We start from the raw sequence: 24,549 nt of genomic DNA, 5'->3' as shown, positions 1-24,549 counted from the left end.
CAGACGGATACGACAAGCCAGGGCTCCGCTGAAAAAATCACTAAAGAAATACCACATCTAGAAGAACATTTACTCCGCAATTTGGACAGAAATGGAGTTGTTAGGTTGGGATCCTGGGTAGAAACTGGTGATATTTTAGTAGGTAAATTAACGCCTCAGATAGCGAGCGAATCATCTTATATCGCGGAAGCTGGATTATTACGGGCCATATTTGGCCTTGAGGTTTCCACTTCAAAAGAAACTTCTCTGAAATTACCTATAGGTGGAAGAGGGCGCGTTATCGATGTGAAATGGATCCAAAGGGACCCGCTCGACATAATGGTTCGTGTATATATTTTACAGAAACGTGAAATCAAAGTTGGGGATAAAGTAGCCGGAAGACATGGGAATAAAGGGATCATTTCCAAAATTTTGCCTAGGCAAGATATGCCCTATTTGCAAGATGGAACACCCGTTGATATGGTCTTCAATCCCTTAGGAGTACCCTCCCGAATGAATGTGGGACAAATATTTGAAAGCTCGCTCGGATTAGCGGGGGATCTGCTAAAGAAACATTATAGAATAGCACCCTTTGATGAGAGATATGAGCAAGAGGCTTCAAGAAAACTTGTGTTTTCAGAATTATATGAAGCCAGTAAAGAAACAAAAAACCCATGGGTATTTGAACCCGAGTACCCGGGAAAAAGCAGAATATTTGATGGAAGAACAGGCGACCCCTTTGAGCAACCTGTTCTAATAGGGAAGTCCTATATCTTAAAATTAATTCATCAAGTTGATGAGAAAATTCATGGGCGTTCTACTGGGCCCTACTCACTTGTTACACAACAACCGGTTAGAGGAAGAGCCAAGCAAGGGGGACAACGAGTAGGAGAAATGGAAGTTTGGGCTTTAGAAGGATTTGGTGTTGCTCATATTTTACAAGAGATACTTACTTATAAATCTGACCATCTTATAGCTCGCCAAGAAATACTTAATGCTACGATCTGGGGAAAAAGAATACCTAATCATGAGGATCCTCCAGAATCTTTTCGAGTGCTCGTTCGAGAACTACGATCTTTGGCTCTAGAACTGAATCATTTCCTTGTATCTGAAAAGAACTTCCAGGTTAATAGGGAGGAAGTTTGATCGGAATAAATATAAATTCTTTTCTTATTTCTATTTTATGATTGACCAATATAAACATCAACAACTTCAAATTGGACTCGTTTCCCCTCAACAAATAAAGGCTTGGGCTAACAAAAACCTACCTAATGGAGAAGTCGTTGGCGAAGTCACAAGGCCCTCTACTTTTCATTATAAAACCGATAAACCAGAAAAAGATGGATTGTTTTGCGAAAGAATCTTTGGACCCATAAAAAGCGGGATTTGCGCTTGTGGCAATTCTCGAGCGAGCGGAGCTGAAAACGAAGACGAAAGATTTTGCCAAAAATGCGGGGTAGAATTTGTGGATTCTCGGATACGAAGATATCAAATGGGATACATCAAACTCGCATGTCCCGTGACTCATGTGTGGTATTTGAAAGGTCTTCCTAGTTATATCGCGAATCTTTTAGATAAACCTCTTAAGAAGTTGGAGGGCCTAGTATACGGCGATTTCTCTTTTGCTAGGCCCAGCACTAAAAAACCCACTTTTTTACGATTACGAGGTTTATTCGAAGAGGAAATTGCATCCTGTAACCACAGCATTTCTCCCTTTTTTTCTACCCCAGGCTTTGCAACATTTCGAAATCGGGAAATTGCGACAGGAGCAGGTGCTATTAGAGAACAATTAGCAGATTTGGATTTGCGAATTATTATAGAGAATTCTTTGGTCGAATGGAAGGAATTAGAAGACGAGGGGTATAGTGGAGATGAGTGGGAAGATAGAAAAAGACGAATAAGAAAAGTTTTTTTGATTAGACGCATGCAATTGGCGAAACATTTTATTCAAACAAATGTAGAACCAGAATGGATGGTTTTGTGCTTATTACCGGTTCTTCCTCCCGAATTGAGACCTATTGTTTATAGGTCTGGAGATAAAGTAGTGACTTCAGACATTAATGAACTTTATAAGAGAGTTATCCGTCGGAACAACAATCTTGCCTATCTATTAAAAAGAAGTGAATTAGCGCCAGCAGATTTAGTAATGTGCCAGGAAAAATTGGTACAAGAAGCCGTGGATACACTTCTTGATAGTGGGTCCCGCGGGCAACCGACGAGGGATGGTCACAATAAAGTATACAAATCACTTTCAGATGTAATTGAAGGTAAAGAGGGAAGGTTTCGCGAGACTCTGCTTGGGAAACGGGTCGATTACTCGGGGCGTTCTGTCATTGTTGTGGGTCCTTCGCTTTCATTACATCAATGTGGATTACCTCTAGAGATAGCAATAAAGCTTTTTCAGCTATTTGTAATTCGCGATTTAATCACGAAACGCGCCACTTCTAATGTAAGGATTGCTAAAAGGAAAATTTGGGAAAAAGAACCCATTGTATGGGAAATACTTCAAGAAGTTATGCGGGGACATCCTGTACTGTTAAATAGAGCACCTACCCTGCATAGATTAGGCATACAGGCCTTTCAACCCACTTTAGTAGAGGGGCGTACTATTTCTTTACACCCATTAGTGTGTAAGGGTTTCAATGCGGACTTTGATGGAGATCAAATGGCTGTTCATCTACCTTTATCCTTGGAAGCTCAGGCAGAAGCCCGTTTACTTATGTTTTCTCATATGAATCTCTTATCTCCCGCTATTGGGGATCCTATTTGCGTACCAACCCAAGACATGCTTATCGGGCTTTATGTATTAACGATTGGAAAGCGTCGAGGTATTTGTGCAAATAGATATAATAGTTGCAGAAACTACCCAAATCTAAAAGTAAATTACAATAATAATAATAATTCTAAATATAGGAAAGATAAAGAACCCCATTTTTCTAGTTCTTATGATGCACTGGGAGCTTATAGACAAAAACTAATCAGTTTAGATAGTCCCTTGTGGCTACGATGGAACCTGGATCAACGCGTCATTGGGTCAAGAGAAGTTCCGATTGAAGTTCAATATGAATCTTTGGGGACTTATCATGAGATTTATGCCCACTATCTAATAATGGGAAATAGAAAAAAAGAAATTCGTTCGATATACATTCGAACCACTCTTGGTCATATTTCTTTTTATAGAGAAATAGAGGAAGCCATACAAGGATTTAGTCAGGCCTATTCATACACTACCTAAACAAGAAAGAAAGTTAGATTCGGCGATGCCCCTCCCCTTTCGGGGGGCATTCCGATTTCCCTAGTATCATCATTATTTGCCACGCGAATCCAGATTGAGATTGAGGCAAGTTAATTAAATTTTCGAATCACTGACTCAGGCCCATTGTCGAATCCTACTCAGCAATTGTCGAATCCTACTCAGCCGAAAAGGGGGTACTTATGTATGGCGGAACGGGCCAATCTGGTCTTTCATAATAAAGAGATAGACGGAACTGGTATGAAACGACTTATTAGCAGATTAATAGATCATTTTGGAATGGGATATACATCCCATATACTGGATCAACTAAAGACTCTGGGCTTCCATCAAGCCACTACTACATCGATTTCGTTAGGAATCGAGGATCTTTTAACAATACCCTCTAAGGGATGGTTAGTCCAAGACGCGGAACAACAGAGTTTTCTTTTGGAGAAACACTATTATTATGGGGCTGTACACGCGGTAGAAAAATTACGCCAATCTGTTGAGATATGGTATGCGACAAGTGAATATTTGAAACAAGAAATGAATTCAAATTTTCGGATAACGGATCCTTCTAATCCAGTCTATCTAATGTCTTTTTCAGGAGCCAGAGGAAATGCATCTCAAGTACACCAATTAGTAGGTATGAGAGGATTAATGTCGGACCCTCAAGGACAAATGATTGATTTACCTATTCAAAGCAATTTACGCGAGGGACTTTCTTTGACAGAATATATAATTTCCTGCTATGGAGCCCGCAAAGGGGTTGTAGATACTGCTGTGCGAACAGCAGATGCTGGATATCTTACACGTAGACTTGTTGAAGTAGTTCAACATATTATTGTGCGTAGAAGAGATTGTGGTACTATCCGAGGTATTTCTGTAAGTCCTCAAAATGGGATGACGGAAAAACTTTTTGTCCAAACACTAATTGGTCGTGTATTAGCAGACGATATATATATCGGTTCACGATGCATTGCCGCGCGAAATCAAGATATTGGAATTGGATTAGTCAATCGATTCATAACTGCCTTTCGAGCACAACCATTTCGAGCACAACCAATATATATTAGAACCCCCTTTACTTGCCGAAGCACTTCTTGGATCTGTCAATTATGCTATGGCCGGAGTCCTACTCATAGTGATCTGGTCGAATTGGGAGAAGCCGTAGGTATTATTGCGGGTCAATCAATTGGGGAGCCAGGGACTCAACTAACATTAAGAACTTTTCATACTGGCGGAGTATTCACAGGGGGTACTGCCGACCTTGTACGATCCCCTTCGAATGGAAAAATAAAATTCAATGAGAATTTGGTTCACCCCACACGTACCCGTCATGGGCAGCCTGCTTTTCTATGTTATATAGACTTGCATGTAACTATTCAGAGTCAAGATATTCTATATAGTGTGAATATTCCCTCAAAAAGCTTGATTCTAGTGCAAAATGATCAATATGTAAAATCCGAACAAGTAATTGCGGAGATTCGTGCCGGAACGTCCACTTTACATTTTAAAGAAAGGGTACAAAAGCATATTTATTCTGAATCAGACGGCGAAATGCACTGGAGTACTGATGTTTACCATGCGCCCGAATATCAATATGGTAATCTTCGCCGATTACCAAAAACAAGCCATTTATGGATATTGTCAGTAAGTATGTGCAGATCCAGTATAGCGTCTTTTTCACTCCACAAGGATCAAGATCAAATGAATACTTATGGTAAAAAAGATAGGGAAATTCTTGATTATTCAACGTCGGATCGAATCATGTCCAATGGCCATTGGAATTTTATCTATCCTTCTATTTTTCAAGATAATTCAGATTTGTTGGCGAAAAAGCGAAGAAATAGGTTCGTCATTCCATTACAATATCATCAAGAACAAGAGAAAGAACTAATATCCTGTTTTGGGATTTCGATTGAAATCCCCCTTATGGGTGTTTTACGTAGAAATACTATTTTTGCTTATTTTGACGATCCCCGATACAGAAAAGATAAAAAGGGTTCAGGAATTGTTAAATTTAGATATAGGACCCTAGAAGAAGAATATAGGACTCGAGCGGAAGACTCAGAAGAGGAATATGAGACCCTAGAAGACGAATACAGGACCCGAGAGGACGAATATGAATATGAAACCCTAGAAGAATCTAAATATGGAATCCTAGAAGACGAATACGAATATGAAACCCTAGAAGACGAATATGGGAGCCCAGAAAACGAATATGGGAACCCAGAGAACGAATATAGGACTTTAGAGAAAGACTCAGAAGAGGAATATGGGAGCCCAGAGAGCAAATATAGGACCCAAGAGGACGAATATGGAACTCTAGAGGAAGACTCAGAAGACGAATATGGCAGCCCCGGGGAAAGCGCAGAGGAAAAATATGGTACTTTAGAGGAAGACTCAGAAGAAGATTCAGAGGACGAATACGAGAGCCCAGAGGAAGATTCCATCTTAAAAAAAGAGGGTTTGATTGAGCATCGAGGAACAAAAGAATTTAGTCTAAAATACCAAAAAGAAGTAGATCGGTTTTTTTTCATTCTTCAAGAACTTCATATCTTGCCGAGATCTTCATCCCTAAAGATACTTGACAATAGTATTATTGGAGTGGATACACAACTCACAAAAAATACAAGAAGTCGACTAGGCGGGACTGGTCCGAGTGAAGAGAAAAAAAAGCCATACGGAACTCAAAATATTTTCCGGAGATATTCATTTTCCTGAAGAGGCGGATAAGATATTAGGTGGCTGTTTGATACCGCCAGAAAGACAAAAAAAAGATTCTAAGGAATCAAAAAAAAGGAAAAATTGGGTCTATGTTCAACGGAAAAAAATTCTCAAGAGCAAGGAAAAGTATTTTGTTTCCGTTCGCCCTACAGTGGCATATGAAATGGACGAAGGAAGAAATTTAGCAACACTTTTCCCGCAGGATCTCTTGCAAGAAGAAAATAATCTCCAAATTCGACTTGTCAATTTTATTTCTCATGAAAATAGCAAGTTAACTCAAAGAATTTATCACACAAATAGTCAATTTGTTAGAACTTGCTTAGTAGTGAATTGGGAACAAGAAGAGAAAAGAAAAGGCTGGTGCTTCCCTTGTTGAGGTAAGAGCAAATGATCTTATTCGCGATTTCCTAAGAATTGAGTTAGTCAAGTCCACTATTTCGTATACACGAAAAAGGTATGGTAGGACAAGTGCAGGACCGATTCCCCATAATAGGTTAGATCGCGCCAATATCAATTCTTTTTATTCCAAGGCGAAGATTGAATCACTTAGCCAACATCCAGAAGCTATTGGCACTTTGTTGAATCGAAATAAAGAATACCACTCTTTGATGATTTTGTCGGCATCCAACTGTTCTCGAATTGGTTTATTCAAGAATTCAAAACATCCCAATGCGATAAAAGAATGGAATCCTAGAATTCCTATTCGAGAAATTTTTGGGCCCTTAGGCGCTATTGTAGCTAGTATATCGCATTTTTCTTCATCTTACTATTTACTAACGCATAATAAAATCCTGTTAAAAAAATATTTGTTCGTTGACAATTTAAAACAAACCTTCCAAGTACTTCAAGAACTTAAATACTCTTTAATAGATGAAAATAAAAGGATTTCTAATTTCGATAGTAACATAATGTTGGATCCATTCCTTTTGAATTGTCACTTTGTCCATCATGATTCTTGGGAAGAGACATTGGCAATAATTCACCTTGGACAATTTATTTGTGAAAATGTATGTCTATTTAAATCGCACATAAAAAAATCCGGTCAAATTTTCATTGTAAATATGAATTCCTTTGTTATAAGAGCAGCTAAACCTTATTTGGCCACTACAGGAGCAACTGTTAATGGTCATTATGGAGAAATCCTTTACAAGGGAGATAGGTTAGTTACGTTTATATATGAAAAATCGAGATCTAGTGACATAACGCAAGGTCTTCCAAAAGTGGAACAAATCTTTGAAGCGCGTTCAATTGATTCATTATCCCCGAATCTCGAAAGGAGAATTGAGGATTGGAATGAGCGTATACCAAGAATTCTTGGGGTCCCTTGGGGATTCTTGATTGGAGCTGAGCTAACCATAGCCCAAAGTCGTATCTCTTTGGTTAATAAAATCCAAAAGGTTTATCGATCCCAAGGGGTACAGATCCATAATAGACATATAGAGATTATTATACGCCAAGTAACATCAAAAGTGCGGGTTTCCGAAGATGGAATGTCTAATGTTTTTTCGCCTGGGGAATTAATCGGACTATTGCGAGCGGAACGAGCAGGACGAGCTTTGGATGAATCGATCTATTATCGGGCAATCTTATTGGGAATAACAAGGGCTTCCCTAAATACCCAAAGTTTCATATCTGAAGCAAGTTTTCAAGAAACTGCTCGAGTTTTAGCAAAAGCTGCCCTACGAGGTCGCATTGATTGGTTGAAAGGCTTGAAAGAAAACGTAGTTCTGGGGGGGATTATACCTGTTGGTACCGGATTCCAAAAATTTGTGCATCGTTCCCCACAAGACAAGAACCTTTATTTCGAAATAAAAAAAAAAAATCTATTCGCGTCGGAAATGAGAGATTTTTTGTTTCTCCATACAGAATTAGTTTCTTCAGATTCTGACGTAACAAACAATTTTTATGAGACATAAGAACCCCCATTTAACATTTAACCCTATATCATTTAAGGATACATAAAAAATATTTTTTATTTCAAGCTATTTCGGATCTTTCTTAATCTTCAAAAAGAACTAAATTCCGTAATGGAATGGTAGGGTTAAAAAAAAAAGGAAGTGTGGAAAAAATGACAAGAAGATATTGGAACATTAATTTGAAAGAGATGATAGAAGCAGGAGTTCATTTTGGTCATGGTATTAAGAAATGGAATCCTAAAATGGCCCCTTACATTTCGGCAAAGCGTAAAGGTACTCATATTATAAATCTCGCTAGAACGGCTCGTTTTTTATCAGAAGCTTGTGATTTAGTTTTTGATGCAGCAAGTCAGGGAAAAAGTTTCTTAATTGTTGGTACCAAAAAAAGAGCAACAGATTTAGTAGCATCAGCTGCAATAAGGGCTCGTTGTCATTATGTTAATAAAAAGTGGTTCAGTGGTATGTTAACGAATTGGTCGATTACGAAAACTAGACTTTCTCAATTTAGAGACTTAAGAGCAGAAGAAAAAATGGGAAAATTCCACCATCTCCCAAAAAGAGATGTGGCAATCTTGAAGAGAAAATTATCTACCTTGCAAAGGTATCTCGGCGGGATCAAATATATGACGAGATTGCCAGACATTGTGATCGTCCTTGATCAGCAAAAAGAGTATATAGCTCTTCGGGAATGTGCCATTTTGGGGATTCCTACTATTTCTTTAGTCGATACAAATTGTGACCCGGATCTCGCGAATATATCGATTCCAGCCAACGATGACACTATGACTTCAATTCGATTGATTCTTAACAAATTAGTATTTTCAATTTGTGAGGGCCGTTCTCTCTATATAAGAAATCGTTGATTAAGAATATATAGTGAATTCTTGGGCAACTGCGTAAATTTATGGAATCACTTACTTTACTATATCTTTTTTTTTGCATAGAATTTTTTTTGCATAGAAAAAAGAAGGGGAATATTGATATATATTAGAGGGTATTGATATATATTATGATCTGATGTGCTTTCTTGGTATCCTAAATATAAGATTAATACTTCAAGTTGCTGAGTTGAGAAAGAGATGGTTGAATCAAAAGAATTCCTTTTTTGAAGTTCAATTTTTATCAGAGGACAATATGAATATTATACCTTGTTCCATTAAAACACTCAAGGGGTTATACGATATATCGGGTGTAGAAGTAGGCCAACACTTCTATTGGCAAATAGGAGGTTTCCAAATTCATGCCCAAGTACTCATCACTTCTTGGGTCGTAATTACTATCTTGCTAGGTTCAGTTGTCATAGCTGTTCGGAATCCACAAACCATCCCGACCGACGGTCAGAATTTTTTTGAATATGTCCTTGAGTTTATTCGAGACTTGAGCAAAACTCAGATTGGAGAAGAATATGGTCCCTGGGTTCCCTTTATTGGAACTATGTTCCTTTTTATTTTTGTTTCGAATTGGTCGGGTGCTCTTTTACCTTGGAAAATTATAGAGTTACCCCATGGGGAATTAGCAGCGCCCACGAATGATATAAATACTACTGTTGCTTTAGCTTTACTCACGTCAGCGGCATATTTTTATGCTGGTCTTAGCAAAAAAGGATTGAGCTATTTCGAGAAATATATTAAACCAACTCCAATCCTTTTACCAATTAACATCCTAGAAGATTTCACAAAACCATTATCGCTTAGCTTTCGACTTTTCGGGAATATATTGGCGGATGAATTAGTCGTTGTTGTTCTTGTTTCTTTAGTCCCCTTAGTAATCCCTATACCGGTCATGTTTCTTGGATTATTTACAAGCGGTATTCAAGCTCTTATTTTTGCAACATTAGCCGCAGCCTAATAGGTGAATCCATGGAGGGTCATCATTGAATTGACTCTTTTTGGAAATAGTATTTTTTTTTTGCAGCTTAGCTCAATTCATGCATGGTTCCAGATAATCTGCTTGGTTGCAAAAAAATAGTTAGAAATGCGTATGAATATATAGCCTAGAGTTGTAGGAGAGAGAATAGACTATATTATGGAATTTTCAAAGTATATATGCATTAAGGAGGGTGGAGTCAGGCTAGATCTATACTATAATATCCTTAATGTCTATAAGTGGAGTCCTCTTTTATGCGGGTTTCCACTTTAAGCAATGATTTTAGAATCCGATTCAATAGAAAATGAGAAAATATGCAAACAAAATAGAAGAAACAAATGTATATATATATAGGATATTATATTATATATTCCTAGGTTAGATTCATTATCTAATCCGATATATGGATATGGAATTCCCTTCTATGTAGTTCGGACAATTCACATTATCATTTCAATTTGATTTCAATTTGTACTTTTTAGTTACTTTACTTCTCCCCAATAGAGCTTAGAAGTAAGAATTTATTGGTTGATTGTATCCTTAACCATTTCTTTTTTTTGACACGAGGAACTACTCACCATGAATCCACTAATTGCTGCTGCTTCTGTTATTGCTGCTGGATTGGCCGTAGGGCTTGCTTCTATTGGACCTGGAGTTGGTCAAGGTACTGCTGCAGGACAAGCTGTAGAAGGTATTGCGAGACAGCCAGAAGCAGAAGGTAAAATACGAGGTACTTTATTGCTTAGTCTAGCTTTTATGGAAGCTTTAACAATTTATGGACTAGTTGTGGCACTAGCGCTTTTATTTGCGAACCCTTTTGTTTAATCTTAAAAAAAAATTCTTTCGATTTCGATTAGATACTTTTTTCTTTTTTTAGTAAATTGGTATTTGCTTCCGCAATTCCAATTATATCAATACTTTATTTAATTTACTCCTATTTATTACTCCTGGAATTATCTATTTATCGGGACAGATAATACCCCATTCTAGGAAGGGCTGAGTTGAGTATTATTAATTTAGAAGATATGCTCACCTTCTTATTTCCCGTCCTTAGTTTAGGAAAGTGGAAAGTTTTTTCCTTTTATTTTAGGAATTTTGGGAACAGAACATTTCAACAAAGGAAGTCTTTCACCGGTCAAACAAGACGTAAGACTTAATCTAAAAGAAATTACTAGATTGAATCTATTTGCATTAAAAAAACCGATCAAAAAAGGGCGAGCGAAGTAAGTGATCGAAAAACTTTGTTCTTTGTTCGTCCTATCTATAAGAGGAGAGCATATGAAAAATGTAACCCATTCTTTCGTTTTTTTAGCTCACTGGCCATCCGCTGGCAGTTTCGGGCTTAATACCGATATTTTAGCAACAAATCTAATAAATCTAACTGTAGTGGTTGGTGTTTTGATTTTTTTTGGAAAGGGAGTGTGTGCGAGTTGTCTATTTCAAGAATAGATTGGATCTATCCGGCTGCACTTTATAATATTTTTTAGTATTTTTCGGATAAATAAGAAAAGGGTGCACGATCTCGACGAATTACTTCTGAATAAATTCAGAAATCATATGGAAGAACCATAGCATTTCGCGACTCATTGGTAAATCAACTTTGATTCTCTATAAACCAAGAATGTGAGACCATTAACACGGTTAAAGCTAAACTGCTTGAAGTCCAGGCAAAAAGAGGTACTCTTTCTACAACTATATTAGTATTAGTACCGAATTTAAACGGGAAATAGCTAATGTAAAATTTATCTGATATAGAACACTCATATCGATAAAATGGTTTGAACTATTTACTAGAAAAAAAAAAGGGGGCACCCTGCCCTTTTTTAACCAATGCCGAATCGACGACCTATGTATAAAAAAGAGAAATTTTTTGGATTTGAAGAAAAAAAAAAATAAAAAAGAATTCTATTAATTTTCATTTTCCATTTATTTAGTTAGTTTTTCTTAATGAAATTGAAATTATTAACTAGAGGGCAAATAAAAATAAAGAAACAACTTTGCTGACCATGATATATTTTTATCTAGGCGGAAGAGTCCTCTTAATATTTATCTAGTCTTATATAGGTTTCGGTATATTGAAATATAAACATAAAAAAGAAGATAGAGGATAGGCTCATTACTTAAAAAAAAGATATGGAAATAGCTATAGAAAAAAAAAAAAAGGAGCGTGAGAGCCAAATGAATCGAAAGATTCATGTTTGGTTCGGGAAGAGATCATAAAAGTTGTAAACTTACAAAATAATCTACTTTCATTAAAAGATTTATTAGATAATCGAAAACAGAGGATCTTGAGTACTATTCGAAATTCAGAAGAATTGCGTAGAGGGACCATTGAGCAACTCGAAAAAGCTCGGATTCGATTACAGAAAGTCGAACTAGAAGCGGATGAGTATCGAATGAATGGATACTCTGAGATAGAACGAGAAAAAGCAAATTTGATTAATGCTACTTCTATTAGTTTGGAACAATTGGAAAAGTCTAAAAACGAAACCCTTTATTTTGAAAAACAAAGGGCAATGAATCAGGTCCGACAGCGGGTTTTCCAACAGGCCGTACAAGGAGCTCTAGGAACTCTGAATAGTTGTTTGAATACCGAGTTACATTTCCGTACGATTCGTGCTAATATTGGCATTCTCGGGTCCCTGGAATGGAAGAGATAATTAAATTAATTAGGCCTTGAACTTCTACTTTCGTTTAGAATTTAGGCATTATTTTTCCCCTTGCTTCCGAAAAAAGAGTCAAGAAACACTAATGGCAACCCTTCGAGTCGACGAAATTCATAAAATTCTCCGCGAACGTATTGAACAATATAATAGGAAAGTAGGGATTGAGAATATAGGTCGCGTAGTTCAAGTGGGGGATGGGATTGCTCGTATTATAGGTCTTGGTGAAATAATGTCAGGTGAATTAGTCGAATTTGCAGAAGGTACTAGGGGTATTGCTCTGAATTTGGAATCCAAAAATGTTGGGATTGTATTAATGGGCGATGGGTTGATGATACAAGAGGGAAGTTTTGTAAAAGCAACAGGAAGAATTGCTCAGATACCCGTGAGTGAGGCTTACTTGGGTCGTGTTGTAAATGCTCTGGCTAAACCTATTGATGGGAAAGGCGAAATTATAGCTTCCGAATCTCGCTTAATTGAATCTCCTGCTCCAAGTATAATTTCCAGGCGTTCCGTATACGAACCTCTTCAAACAGGGCTTATTGCTATCGATTCGATGATCCCTATAGGGCGCGGTCAGCGAGAGTTAATTATTGGGGACAGACAGACTGGCAAAACAGCAGTAGCCACAGATACAATTCTCAATCAAAAAGGGCAAGGTGTAATATGTGTTTATGTAGCTATCGGTCAAAGAGCATCCTCCGTAGCTCAAGTAGTAACTACTTTCCATGAGGAGGGGGCTATGGAATACACTATTGTAGTAGCTGAAATGGCGGATTCACCTGCTACATTACAATACCTCGCTCCTTATACGGGAGCAGCCCTGGCTGAGTATTTTATGTACCGCGAACGGCATACTTTAATAATTTATGATGATCTCTCCAAACAGGCACAAGCTTATCGCCAAATGTCCCTTCTATTAAGAAGACCTCCCGGCCGTGAGGCTTATCCAGGGGATGTTTTTTATTTGCATTCACGCCTTTTAGAAAGAGCCGCTAAATTAAATTCTCTTTTAGGCGAAGGAAGTATGACCGCTTTACCAATAGTTGAGACTCAATCTGGAGACGTTTCCGCCTATATTCCTACTAATGTAATCTCCATTACAGATGGACAAATATTCTTATCTGCGGATCTATTCAATGCCGGAATTCGACCCGCTATTAATGTGGGTATTTCTGTTTCCAGAGTAGGATCCGCGGCTCAAATTAAAGCCATGAAACAAGTAGCTGGCAAATCAAAATTGGAACTAGCGCAATTCGCAGAGTTACAAGCCTTTGCACAATTCGCCTCTGCTCTCGATAAAACAAGTCAGAATCAATTGGCAAGGGGTCGACGATTAAGGGAATTGCTTAAACAATCCCAGGCAAATCCTCTCCCAGTGGAAGAGCAGATAGCTACTATTTATACCGGAACAAGAGGATATCTTGATTCGTTAGAAATTGAACAGGTAAATAAATTTCTGGATGAGTTACGTAAACATCTAAAAGATACTAAACCTCAATTCCAAGAAATTATATCTTCTAGCAAGACATTCACCGAGCAAGCGGAAATCCTTTTGAAGGAAGCTATTCAGGAACAGCTGGAACGGTTTTCTCTTCAGTAACAAATAAATTTTGCATGTCTACTCTTGTTAGTAGAATAGGAATCGTTGAGAAAGCTTTTTCATTTGAATCATGCAAAAAAGTTTTCTTTGTTTTTAGTTTAGTATAGTTATTTAAAGAATAGATAGAAATAAGATTGCGTCCAATAGGATTTGAACCTATACCAAAGGTTTAGAAGACCTCTGTCCTATCCATTAGACAATGGACGCTTTTCTTTCATATTTTATTCTTTCTTTTATTTTTTTGCTTCTTCCGAGAAAAAACTGTTAGACCAAAACTCTTTTAGGAAATCAAAAAATCCAGATACAAATGCATGATGTATATATTATATCATGCATATATCATAAAGAAGGAGTATGGAGCCGGTAGTGGGAATCGAACCCGCAACCCCAAGGTTATGAGCCTTATGAGCTACCAAACTGCTCTATACTCTTAAACTAAAGAGGGGTAACTAGTGGATAAAAGAGGGTTGGATACGCCCCTCTACCAATATCTATACAAATAGAATAGTCCATTTATACAGAATGGTAAAGAGGGCTCCTCTATGATTATCAATTCCAGAAATCCATACAAATACGAAAGGGTATTTTATCCTTACCAACTGGATCTTGTTGCACCCGGTAACAAACACTCATAAACCATTTCTCGAAGTACGTGTCCGGATAGCCCAAAATGTCGATAGTTAGCTCTAGGTCTTCCGGTCAAAAAACAACGTCGATGAAGGCGTGTAGGTGCACTATTACGCGGTAGGGATTGCAATTTTTCTCGCATTTTCGTTTTTTCACTCAAACTCAAGGGAGAAACTTTGCTTCTTATCTTTTTTTTTAAAGATTGACGAATCAAATGATATTTCTGTTCTAATTTCTGCCGCTTCTTCTCCCTCTGAATCAAACTTTTTTTTGCCATAATGTGTCGTTGCTATTATTACCAAGTATACGGTTCTAATCCTAGATGGAAAAATAAATAGAAAAAGAAATCTAAAAAGGCAGATCCTCCCTCTCTATCAAGAGTAATGAACTAGGTGCTGATACAGTACAAAAAAACAAACTAAATTAACCAAACTTGCCTGATGTTGAGGCAATCAAGAAAGCTGCATAAGTGAATATATAACCCACGGAAAAGTGAGCTAATCCAACCAATCTTGCTTGCACAATGGAAAGAGCCACGGGCTTATCTCTCCAGCGAATTAAATTAGCTAAAGGTGTGCGTTCATGAGCCCATGCTAAAGTCTCAATTAATTCCTGCCAATACCCCCGCCAGGAAATTAAGAACATAAATCCAGTAGCCCAAACAAGATGTCCAAATAAGAACATCCACGCCCATACCGATAAACTATTCATCCCAAAAGGATTATATCCATTGATAAGTTGTGAAGAGTTTAACCATAGGTAATCTCTTAACCATCCCATCAAATAAGTGGAGGATTCATTAAATTGTGAAACGTTGCCCTGCCATAATGTGATATGTTTCCAATGCCAATAAAAAGTAACCCACCCAATGGTATTTAACATCCAGAAAACTGCCAAATAAAATGCGTCCCAAGCAGAAATATCACAAGTACCGCCGCGCCCTGGGCCGTCACAAGGAAAACTATATCCAAAATCCTTTTTATCTGGCATTAATTTGGAACCGCGTGCATCTAAAGCGCCCTTTACTAAAATCAATGTAGTTGTATGCAAACCTAGAGCAATAGCATGATGAACCAAGAAATCCCCAGGTCCTATTGTTAAGAAAAGCGAATTACTATTCTCATTAACAGCATTCAACCATCCGGGCAACCATAGGCTTCGACCCGCATTGAAAGCGGGGCCATTCGTTGAAGATAAGAGTATATCGAACCCATATGTCGTCTTGCCATGAGCAGATTGTATCCATTGGGCAAATATAGGTTCGATCAAGATTTGCTTTTCTGGAGTACCAAAAGCAAGCATGACGTCGTTATGAACATAAAGGCCCAAGGTATGGAATCCTAGAAAGAGGCTAGCCCAACTTAAATGAGATATGATAGCTTCTTTATGGTCTAACATTCTTGCCAATACATTATCCTCATTCTGTTCCGGATTGTAATCCCTAATGAAAAAAATAGCTCCATGAGCAAAAGCCCCTGTCATGATGAACCCTGCAATATATTGGTGATGAGTATATAAAGCAGCTTGAGTAGTAAAGTCTTGTGCTATGAATGCATAAGGAGGTAAAGAGTACATATGTTGAGCTACTAAGGAAGTAATAACCCCTAAAGAAGCTAGAGCAAGACCTAACTGAAAATGAATCGAATTGTTGATTGTGTCATAAAGGCCCTTATGCCCACGCCCTAATCGACCCCCCGGAGGAGTATGCGCTTCTAAAAGATCTTTAATACTGTGCCCAATTCCGAAGTTAGTTCGATACATGTGACCGGCAATGAGAAAAATAAATGCAATAGCTAAATGATGGTGAGCCATATCGGTCAGCCACAAACTTTGCGTTTGTGGGTGGAATCCCCCAAGAAGAGTTAGAATGGCAGTTCCCGCTCCTTGAGCGGTACCAAATAAATGATTACTCGAATCAGGGTTTTGGGCATAAAGATTCCATTGACCCGTCAAAAGGGGTCCCAACCCCTGGGGATAGGGTAATACATCTAAGAAATTATTCCATCGAACGTACTCCCCCCTGGATGCGGGAATAGCAACATGAACTAAATGTCCTGTCCAAGCCAAAGAACTTACCCCGAAAAGTCCTGACAAATGATGATTGAGACGAGATTCCGCGTTTTTGAACCACGAAAGGCTTGGTTTCCATTTGGGTTGTAGATGTAACCAACCCGCTATTAAGGACAGCGTAGAAAGAAATAATAGAAAAAGAGCTCCAGTATAAAGATCCTCATTGGTGCGTAATCCTATTGTATACCACCACTGATAAACTCCAGAATAAGCAATATTCACTGGACCAGCAGCACCTCCTCGAGTAAAGGCTTCCACAGCGGGTTGACCAAAATGAGGATCCCAAATCGCATGAGCAATAGGTCTTACGTGTAAAGGATCCTGTATCCATGATTCAAAATTTCCTTGCCAAGCTACATGAAACAGATTTCCGGACGTCCATAGAAAGATTATTGCTAATTGCCCAAAGTGAGAAGCAAAAATGTTCTGATAAAGACGTTCTTCAGTAATATCATCATGACTTTCGAAATCATGTGCGGTAGCAATACCAAACCAAATACGACGAGTAGTGGGGTCCTGAGCTAAGCCTTGGCTAAACCTGGGAAATCTTAATTCCATAATGCCTTTCAAATCCTCCTAGCCACTATCCTACTGCAATAATTCTCGCTAAGAAGAATGCCCATGTCGTGGCAATTCCACCCAGAAGGTAATGGGTTACTCCTACAGCGCGTCCTTGTATAATGCTCAAGGCTCTAGGCTGAGTAGCAGGAGCAACTTTTAATTTGTTATGAGCCCAAACGATAGATTCAATGAGTTCTTGCCAATAACCACGGCCGCTGAATAAAAACATTAAACTGAAGGCCCAGACAAAATGAGCACCTAAGAAAAAAAGACCATATGCAGATAATGAAGAACCATAAGACTGAATGACTTGCGATGCCTGTGCCCACAAGAAATCTCGAAGCCACCCATTAATCGTAATGGAACTCTGTGCAAAGTTTCCCCCTGTAATATGAGTTACCACCCCTTGATCACTTATAGTACCCCAAACATCCGACTGCATTTTCCAACTGAAATGGAAAATGACTACCGAAATTGCATTGTACATCCAGAATAAACCTAAGAAAACATGATCCCAGGCGGATACTTGACATGTTCCCCCTCGGCCAGGCCCATCGCAAGGAAAGCGAAAACCTAGATTTGCTTTATCGGGTATCAAACGGGAACTCCGAGCAAATAAAACACCTTTCAAAAGTATTAATACAGTCACATGTATGGTAAATGCATGAATGTGATGGACTAAAAAATCTGCGGTTCCTAATGGAATAGGTAACAAAGCCACTTTGCCACCTACTGCTACTAACTCGCCGCCTCCCCACGTTAAGCTAGTACTTGTTGTTGCACCAGGAGCTGTTACGCCAGGCGCAGTAGCATGGATATTTTGTACCCATTGAGCAAAGATAGGTTGTAATTGTATGGCAGTATCCGAAAACATATCTTGTGGACGGCCTAAAGCACTCATGGTATCATTATGAATGTACAAGCCAAAACTGTGAAAACCTAGAAATATACATACCCAGTTAAGGTGGGATATGATTGCATCGCGGTGTCTAAGGACGCGATCTAATAGATCGTTGTATCGAGTAGTTGGATCATAGTCTCTTACCATAAAAATTGCTGCATGTGCAGCAGCACCGACTATTAGAAATCCGCCAATCCACATGTGGTGTGTGAACAAGGAAAGTTGTGTACCATAGTCAGTAGCTAGGTATGGATAGGGAGGCATAGAATACATATGATGAGCTACAACAATGGTTGTAGAGCCTAGCATAGCTAGGTTAAGAGATAATTGAGCATGCCATGACGTTGTTAAGATTTCATAAAGACCCTTATGGCCTTGTCCTGTAAATGGGCCCTTGTGAGCCTCCAAAATATCTTTAAGTCCATGGCCAATACCCCAATTGGTCCTATACATATGACCTGCGATTAGGAAAAGAATAGCAATAGCTAAATGATGGTGCGCAATATCGGTCAGCCAGAGACCACCGGTTACTGGATCTAGTCCTCCGCGAAAAGTCAGAAATTCTGCGTATTTGGACCAATTTAAAGTGAAAAACAGGGGTTGCTCCTTCGGCAAAACTAGGATAAAGTTGAGCCAAAAGGTCCCGATTCAAGATAAATTCATGAGGAAGTGGTATCTCTTTAGGATCCACCCCAGCGTCAAGAAATTGGTTAATTGGTAAAGATACATGAATTTGGTGCCCCGCCCAAGAAAGAGACCCAAGTCCTAATAATCCCGCTAAGTGGTGATTCAACATGGATTCTACATCTTGGAACCAGGCCAATTTGGGAGCGGCTTTGTGATAATGGAACCAACCAGCAAAAAGCATTAACGCTGCAAAAATCAATGCACCAATTGCAGTACAATAGAGTTGTAATTCACTAGTTATTCCAGATGCTCGCCAAAGCTGAAAAAAACCAGAGGTTATTTGGATTCCTCGGAAACCCCCGCCTACATCACCATTCAATATTTCTTGCCCTACTATAGGCCAAACTACCTGAGCACTGGGTCCAATGTGAGTAGGATCACTTAGCCATGCTTCATAATTGGAAAAACGGGCGCCATGAAAGTACATGCCACTCAACCAAAGAAAGATAATGGAAAGTTGCCCGAAATGAGCACTAAAGACTTTTCGAGAAATCTCCTCCAAATCACCAGTATGACTATCGAAATCGTGAGCATCAGCATGTAGGTTCCAGATCCAAGTGGTAGTATCAGGGCCCTTAGCTAGTGTTCTTGAGAAATGGCCGGGTCTGGCCCATTCCTCAAAAGATGTTTTTACAGGATCCCTATCCACAACAATTTTTACTTCTGGTTCCGGCGAACGAATAATCATTAAGTCCTCCTCTTTCCGGACAAGACATACAAAGAGACCCGCCAACTGTCTTTTTAGTGAATCTTTGAAAGATATATATTTTGAAAGATAGATTTTGAAAGATAGATTTTGAAAGATAGATATTGTGATTAGTTCTTTTCTTTACTATCTACCATCCTTCTATTTTTTTTTAGTTATTCACTGGAGCAATTATATATTGAAGTCAATCCGAGGCAAGTGTTCGGGTCTATTATGACATAAAGATTAGGTGCCTAACGGACATTGTTTATCTTGAAAAACAAATATTTCTCGACGTAAGAAAAAAATCTTTTTTATTTTTAATTTAAGAAACTAGTGTATTTTTTTTTGAGGGCATAAGCTCCTATCTATATCTACTTTCCTTGAGCATAATATAGGGTTTTTTATTTGATTCTAAATTCCAAGATAACTCATTAGAATTATTAATAAGATGGTCCTAATATATTAGCAATATTTAGATTGCCCCCTCTTTTTATTCAGTTTATTACTTCTATTCTAGACCCTATCCCTATGGTTTATTCTTATGAAATATCATATAAAATAGAAGGTATAAGAAATGGATATAATGAAATTCTTGATTCGATCTTACGACCTAATTTATTTGATTAATGGATCAACAACCAAACCACCCATTTTATGAAAAAGAAGGAGCATGGTCTTATTCAAATTCAAAGCGCTTCGTAATCTTCAACCAGTTCTGTGCTTCAATATAATTTCCCGGAGTAAGCGCTATAGCTTGTTTCCAATATTCAGCAGCTTGATCAAACCAAGCTTCCGCAATTTCCGAATCACCCTGTAGAATGGCCTGTTCTCCTCGGTCGGAATAGGAAGTTCCTTCCCTTAGAACCGTACTTGAGAGTTTCCTACCTCATACGGCTCAGAAATTGCTATCTGAATTTCCCCTATCTTAACTGAATTCGATTTATCAAAAATCGATCCAATTTGTTCTTGGGTTAAGCAGAAGAAATTAATTACCTAAGTTTCAAACCCTAATTTTTATCAATAATCAGTTTGATCTTTTTTCCCACCTTCAGAAGAATGAAGCATAGATAGATATAGAGCCTTCGTTCAAATTTTCTGAAAGGTAACTATCCCGTTTTCATATATGAAATCTCTATAGAATCCTTGAAAAAGACTTTTTTCCATAAGAAAGAAAAAAGAACTTACTATCTTTGGGATCTGATACTACACCGCTGCTTAATCCCTTAGTGGATCGGCTCTATTACATAAGCGGATTCCTAAATTTTGCCCCATATCATGGGATAAGTAAGCAGTTTTTTTTAGTTGTATCGACCCAGTCGCTCACTAATTGATCTTTACGGTGCTTTCTCTATCAATTTGAGAAACTTTATCCATAGAGTAGTAGTATAGGCCATACTTTCTTCGTTTTTTGATTCTCGTGAAGTGTCCTTCCTTCCTACAGCTGATAGGGAAAAATCGTTGTTTTTACGATCCCTATGTAGAAAGCCCTTTTTTCTAGTATTTACTAGAAAATTTGATCCTCTCTTTTTTTTTTTCTTTCTATAGTGGAGATAGTCGCACGTAATGACAGATCACGGCCATATTATTAAAAGCTTGCGGTAAGAAGGGGTTTCGTTCTAGTGCCCGGAAATAATATTCCAAAGCCTTTGTATGCTCTCCATTGCTTGTGTGTATAAGGCCTATGTTATAGAGTATATAACTTCGATCATAGGGATCGATTTCTAGTCGCGTAGCTTCATAATAATTTTGCAAAGCTTCCGCATAATTTCCTTCGGATTGAGCCAACATCCGTTACGGTCGTTCATTCTATTCAAAAAATCTCCGTTCCAAAACCGTACATGAGGTTTTCATCTCATACGGCTCCTCCCTTCTGTACATAATAGTACTAAGCGAAATAATCTATAGAATCAAAATAGAATTAGTCCCGTCTCATTATGAACCGAAAGGGGCTGGTATTTTTCCAAGAAATCTCTAGCCAACCTTCCCACAAGAGGTTTTTCTTAACACCAATGAATTCTATTAATGCTAGAGGAAAACGATAGCTCCAATAATTTCTTTGTTCTCAACGCCTCCTATTTAGAGGAATTAGCTACTTCAACGATCTTTGATGGTTATAGGGGTATCCAAAGTACAAACCTGATGGTTGTTTGTTATCCCAACCATTCTTCCCAGCCCTGATACCGATCAGGAAAGGGGTAATTTCTAACAAAGTTTTTCTCTTGTTGATTCCTATTTCTAGGTGTAGTGCTTTTCTCCCCTATGCTGCCTACGGATACTAATAGAGTAGGATTGGCCTGTAATCCATACCATACCATATCCTGTAGGTGTAACCTTTCGCTCAATACTCAAATCTACAATTGAAGTATCTGAAGCCGCATCAATCGAGGATACACGACGGAAGGAATTGTTAGTTCGCCTCACCTTCCCGAAGCGTGGGTTTGTTTGCTTTACAAATTTGGTTCTCTCTATGCCAACCCCCTCTCTTTTTCGTAAGACTGAGGTATAGGTAGGGCTAAAAAAAAGCAAAAAAAAGAGTCAAATCGCACCATCTCTATAATAAGTAAATGCCTTTTTTTCTCCTGAGGTTGTCGGAATTATTCGCAATAAAATATTGGCTACAATTGAGGAGGTCTTATCAATGAAATTTCCATTTACACGGGATCTAGGCATAATTCCCAACCCATTCTATATAGAATTGTTTTCATTCCTTCACAAAATAACATAAAAACAAACACATTCGATTCTTATAATTATAAATAGATTGATCCATATGCTCTACTCTAAATCCATATGCTTTAAATGGATAAGAGAGATAGAGATATGGATTTTCCGCTCAGCTCAAATTGTATCCTTTTCCTTCTGCTTGGACACGAAGAGATATGAAATATTTGACTAAGACTGGATTTCATTCCACTTTGCTATTTCTGAACAACAACTTATGTTATCAACTATTTCGTGTTTTTCAAAGTTATTAATTGTCTCATACCCTATTTTTGATTTCGATAGTATGGTGTAGCGTATCTTATGCAAACGGAATTCTAAGGTTTCTTTATTTTATTATGCAATAAGAAGAATTCTTCCATTTTCTTTTTCTTTAGTTGCGGGAAAACCCAAATTAAAACTTTTTTTTTTATAGCGAGCGCAATTTCTAGTAAAAAATCCTGTATCCTTCCACTTAGATCAAAAGGAATTTTTCCAATAGAACTATGGAACCCCCGAGTGGTTGCGGTTGTACCTGTACTGCAGGAATAAGAAAACTCGCTATTCACTCAGTTTATTTTCCATAATAAGTTATGTAGGAGAGATGGCCGAGCGGTTCAAGGCGTAGCATTGGAACTGCTATGTAGACTTTGTTTACCGAGGGTTCGAATCCCTCTCTTTCCGTTTTTCTTAATTCATCAACGTTAAGGATCACAATGTATCAAATCAAATAACAATTTTTTCCAGCAATAATATCTTATATTATCTTATTTTGATTTAATAGAAATTAGAAATTCTCTATAGCAAATTACTGTGGTATGTAAAATACACATAGAGGAAAAAAGAAAAAAGGATCCTAATCCTAGGGTTAATCAATTTTAGCTAGTTGATGGGAAAATACAAATTAATGGTAATGGTCTTAGGGCGATTTAGTTCGGGGAAAGGGGAAGGGGAAGAAAATTCTATGAACCTTTCCTTTTTTCGTTAAGTTCAAGTCTGACGAGAGTAATATTCTACAACTAACAACTCATTTATTTTGAGACCGACCCACTTCCTATCTAGGATTTTATTTACTAGTCCTTTATATTCCAACGTGTCAATCGCCAAATGCTTTGGCAATTTCCCCGGGTCCGATGAAGCAATATAATTTTGAACCAGACCTTTTGATCTTTGGTTATCTTTCGTAGTAATAATATCTCGGGGTTTGCAACGAAAACTTGGTATATTGACTATACGACCATTAACTAAAATATGTCTATGGTTGACTAATTGGCGGGCCCCAGGAATGGTTGAAGCCATACCCAATCGAAAAAGGATATTATCCAAACGCATTTCAAGTAATTGTAGTAAAACCTGGCCTGTTGACCTTTTTGCTTTTCCAGCGATATGTACATATCTAAGTAATTGTCGTTCTGTCAGACCATAATGAAAACGCAATTTCTGTTTTTCTTGAAGACGAATACGATATTGCTCCTTTTTCCCAGAATTGAATTTTTTTTTTAAGATTACTTCCGGATTTAGGTGTTTTTCTAGTGAGTCCTGGTAAAGCTCCCAGACGGCGTATTTTTTTTAAACGAGGTCCTCGATAACGGGACATGAAGACTCCTTTTTTTATTTTATTGAAATTTCATTTTACACAATTAATTTCATTGTATTTACATTACAGAATACATCGAAATTAAAACTGAATTAAACTACAGGATAAACAGAGTAAAATCAACTAAAGTACCCCAAAAAAATGGAATTTCATCAAAATCTTTATTTTTTGTATATATATTATTTATTTTATTGTTTTGTATCTAGCAAAATTGTAAGGTAAAAAACATAAAAGATCCTGGATTCTCCATTTAATTCGGAAAAAAAGAGATTCTTGTTCGTAGAACATCGATAGAGAAAAAAAAAAGCCGACTATCGGATTTGAACCGATGACCCTCGCATTACAAATGCGATGCTCTAACCTCTGAGCTAAGTGGGCTTACATAACGGAAATAGTGTAACAAATAGAAATAGGTATAGTATAGGAAATCCGTAAAATCTCAGATATTAGTTATTAATCTTAGCTATTAACTAGTTCTAAATTTGAAGTTATACTTATAAAAATAAAAAAATACTAAAACTTCTTAAAGATAAAGTTAGCTTGATATGCTTAACTATAGGATATTAAAAAATAAAATTATAGAATTTATTGGTATTTTCATTTGATCATTATAGACTTTATTATTTGTTAATAATTTGAGGATTAATATTTCACTAAGGGGAACATAGAGTCAGAGTAAATAAAATTGCTAATTCTGATTAGAAAAAAAGAATAAATATCAAGCGT

At 37.6% G+C, this 24,549-nt stretch overlaps 3 non-coding genes across 3 annotated transcripts; 1 reads left to right on the top strand and 2 right to left on the bottom strand.

Annotated features, from left to right (window-relative positions):
- Positions 1-14,127: 14,127 nt before the first annotated feature.
- Positions 14,128-14,199, bottom strand: TRNAR-UCU (transfer RNA arginine (anticodon UCU)). Its single transcript has one exon. It is a non-coding gene; the product is annotated as a tRNA-Arg (tRNA).
- An 8,625-nt stretch (positions 14,200-22,824) lies between these two features.
- On the top strand, positions 22,825-22,910 carry TRNAS-GGA (transfer RNA serine (anticodon GGA)). The gene has a single exon. It is a non-coding gene; the product is annotated as a tRNA-Ser (tRNA).
- Positions 22,911-24,128: 1,218 nt separating this feature from the next.
- Positions 24,129-24,201, bottom strand: TRNAT-UGU (transfer RNA threonine (anticodon UGU)). Its single transcript has one exon. It is a non-coding gene; the product is annotated as a tRNA-Thr (tRNA).
- Between the last annotated feature and the right edge of the window lie 348 nt (positions 24,202-24,549).

This window comes from Aegilops tauschii, unplaced genomic scaffold, assembly GCF_002575655.3.
Source record: "Aegilops tauschii subsp. strangulata cultivar AL8/78 unplaced genomic scaffold, Aet v6.0 ptg000656l_obj, whole genome shotgun sequence".
NCBI classification, from domain to species: domain Eukaryota; kingdom Viridiplantae; phylum Streptophyta; class Magnoliopsida; order Poales; family Poaceae; genus Aegilops; species Aegilops tauschii.
Note: the sequence above shows the minus strand (reverse complement) of the source record. Positions and strands in the feature narration are given on the sequence as shown.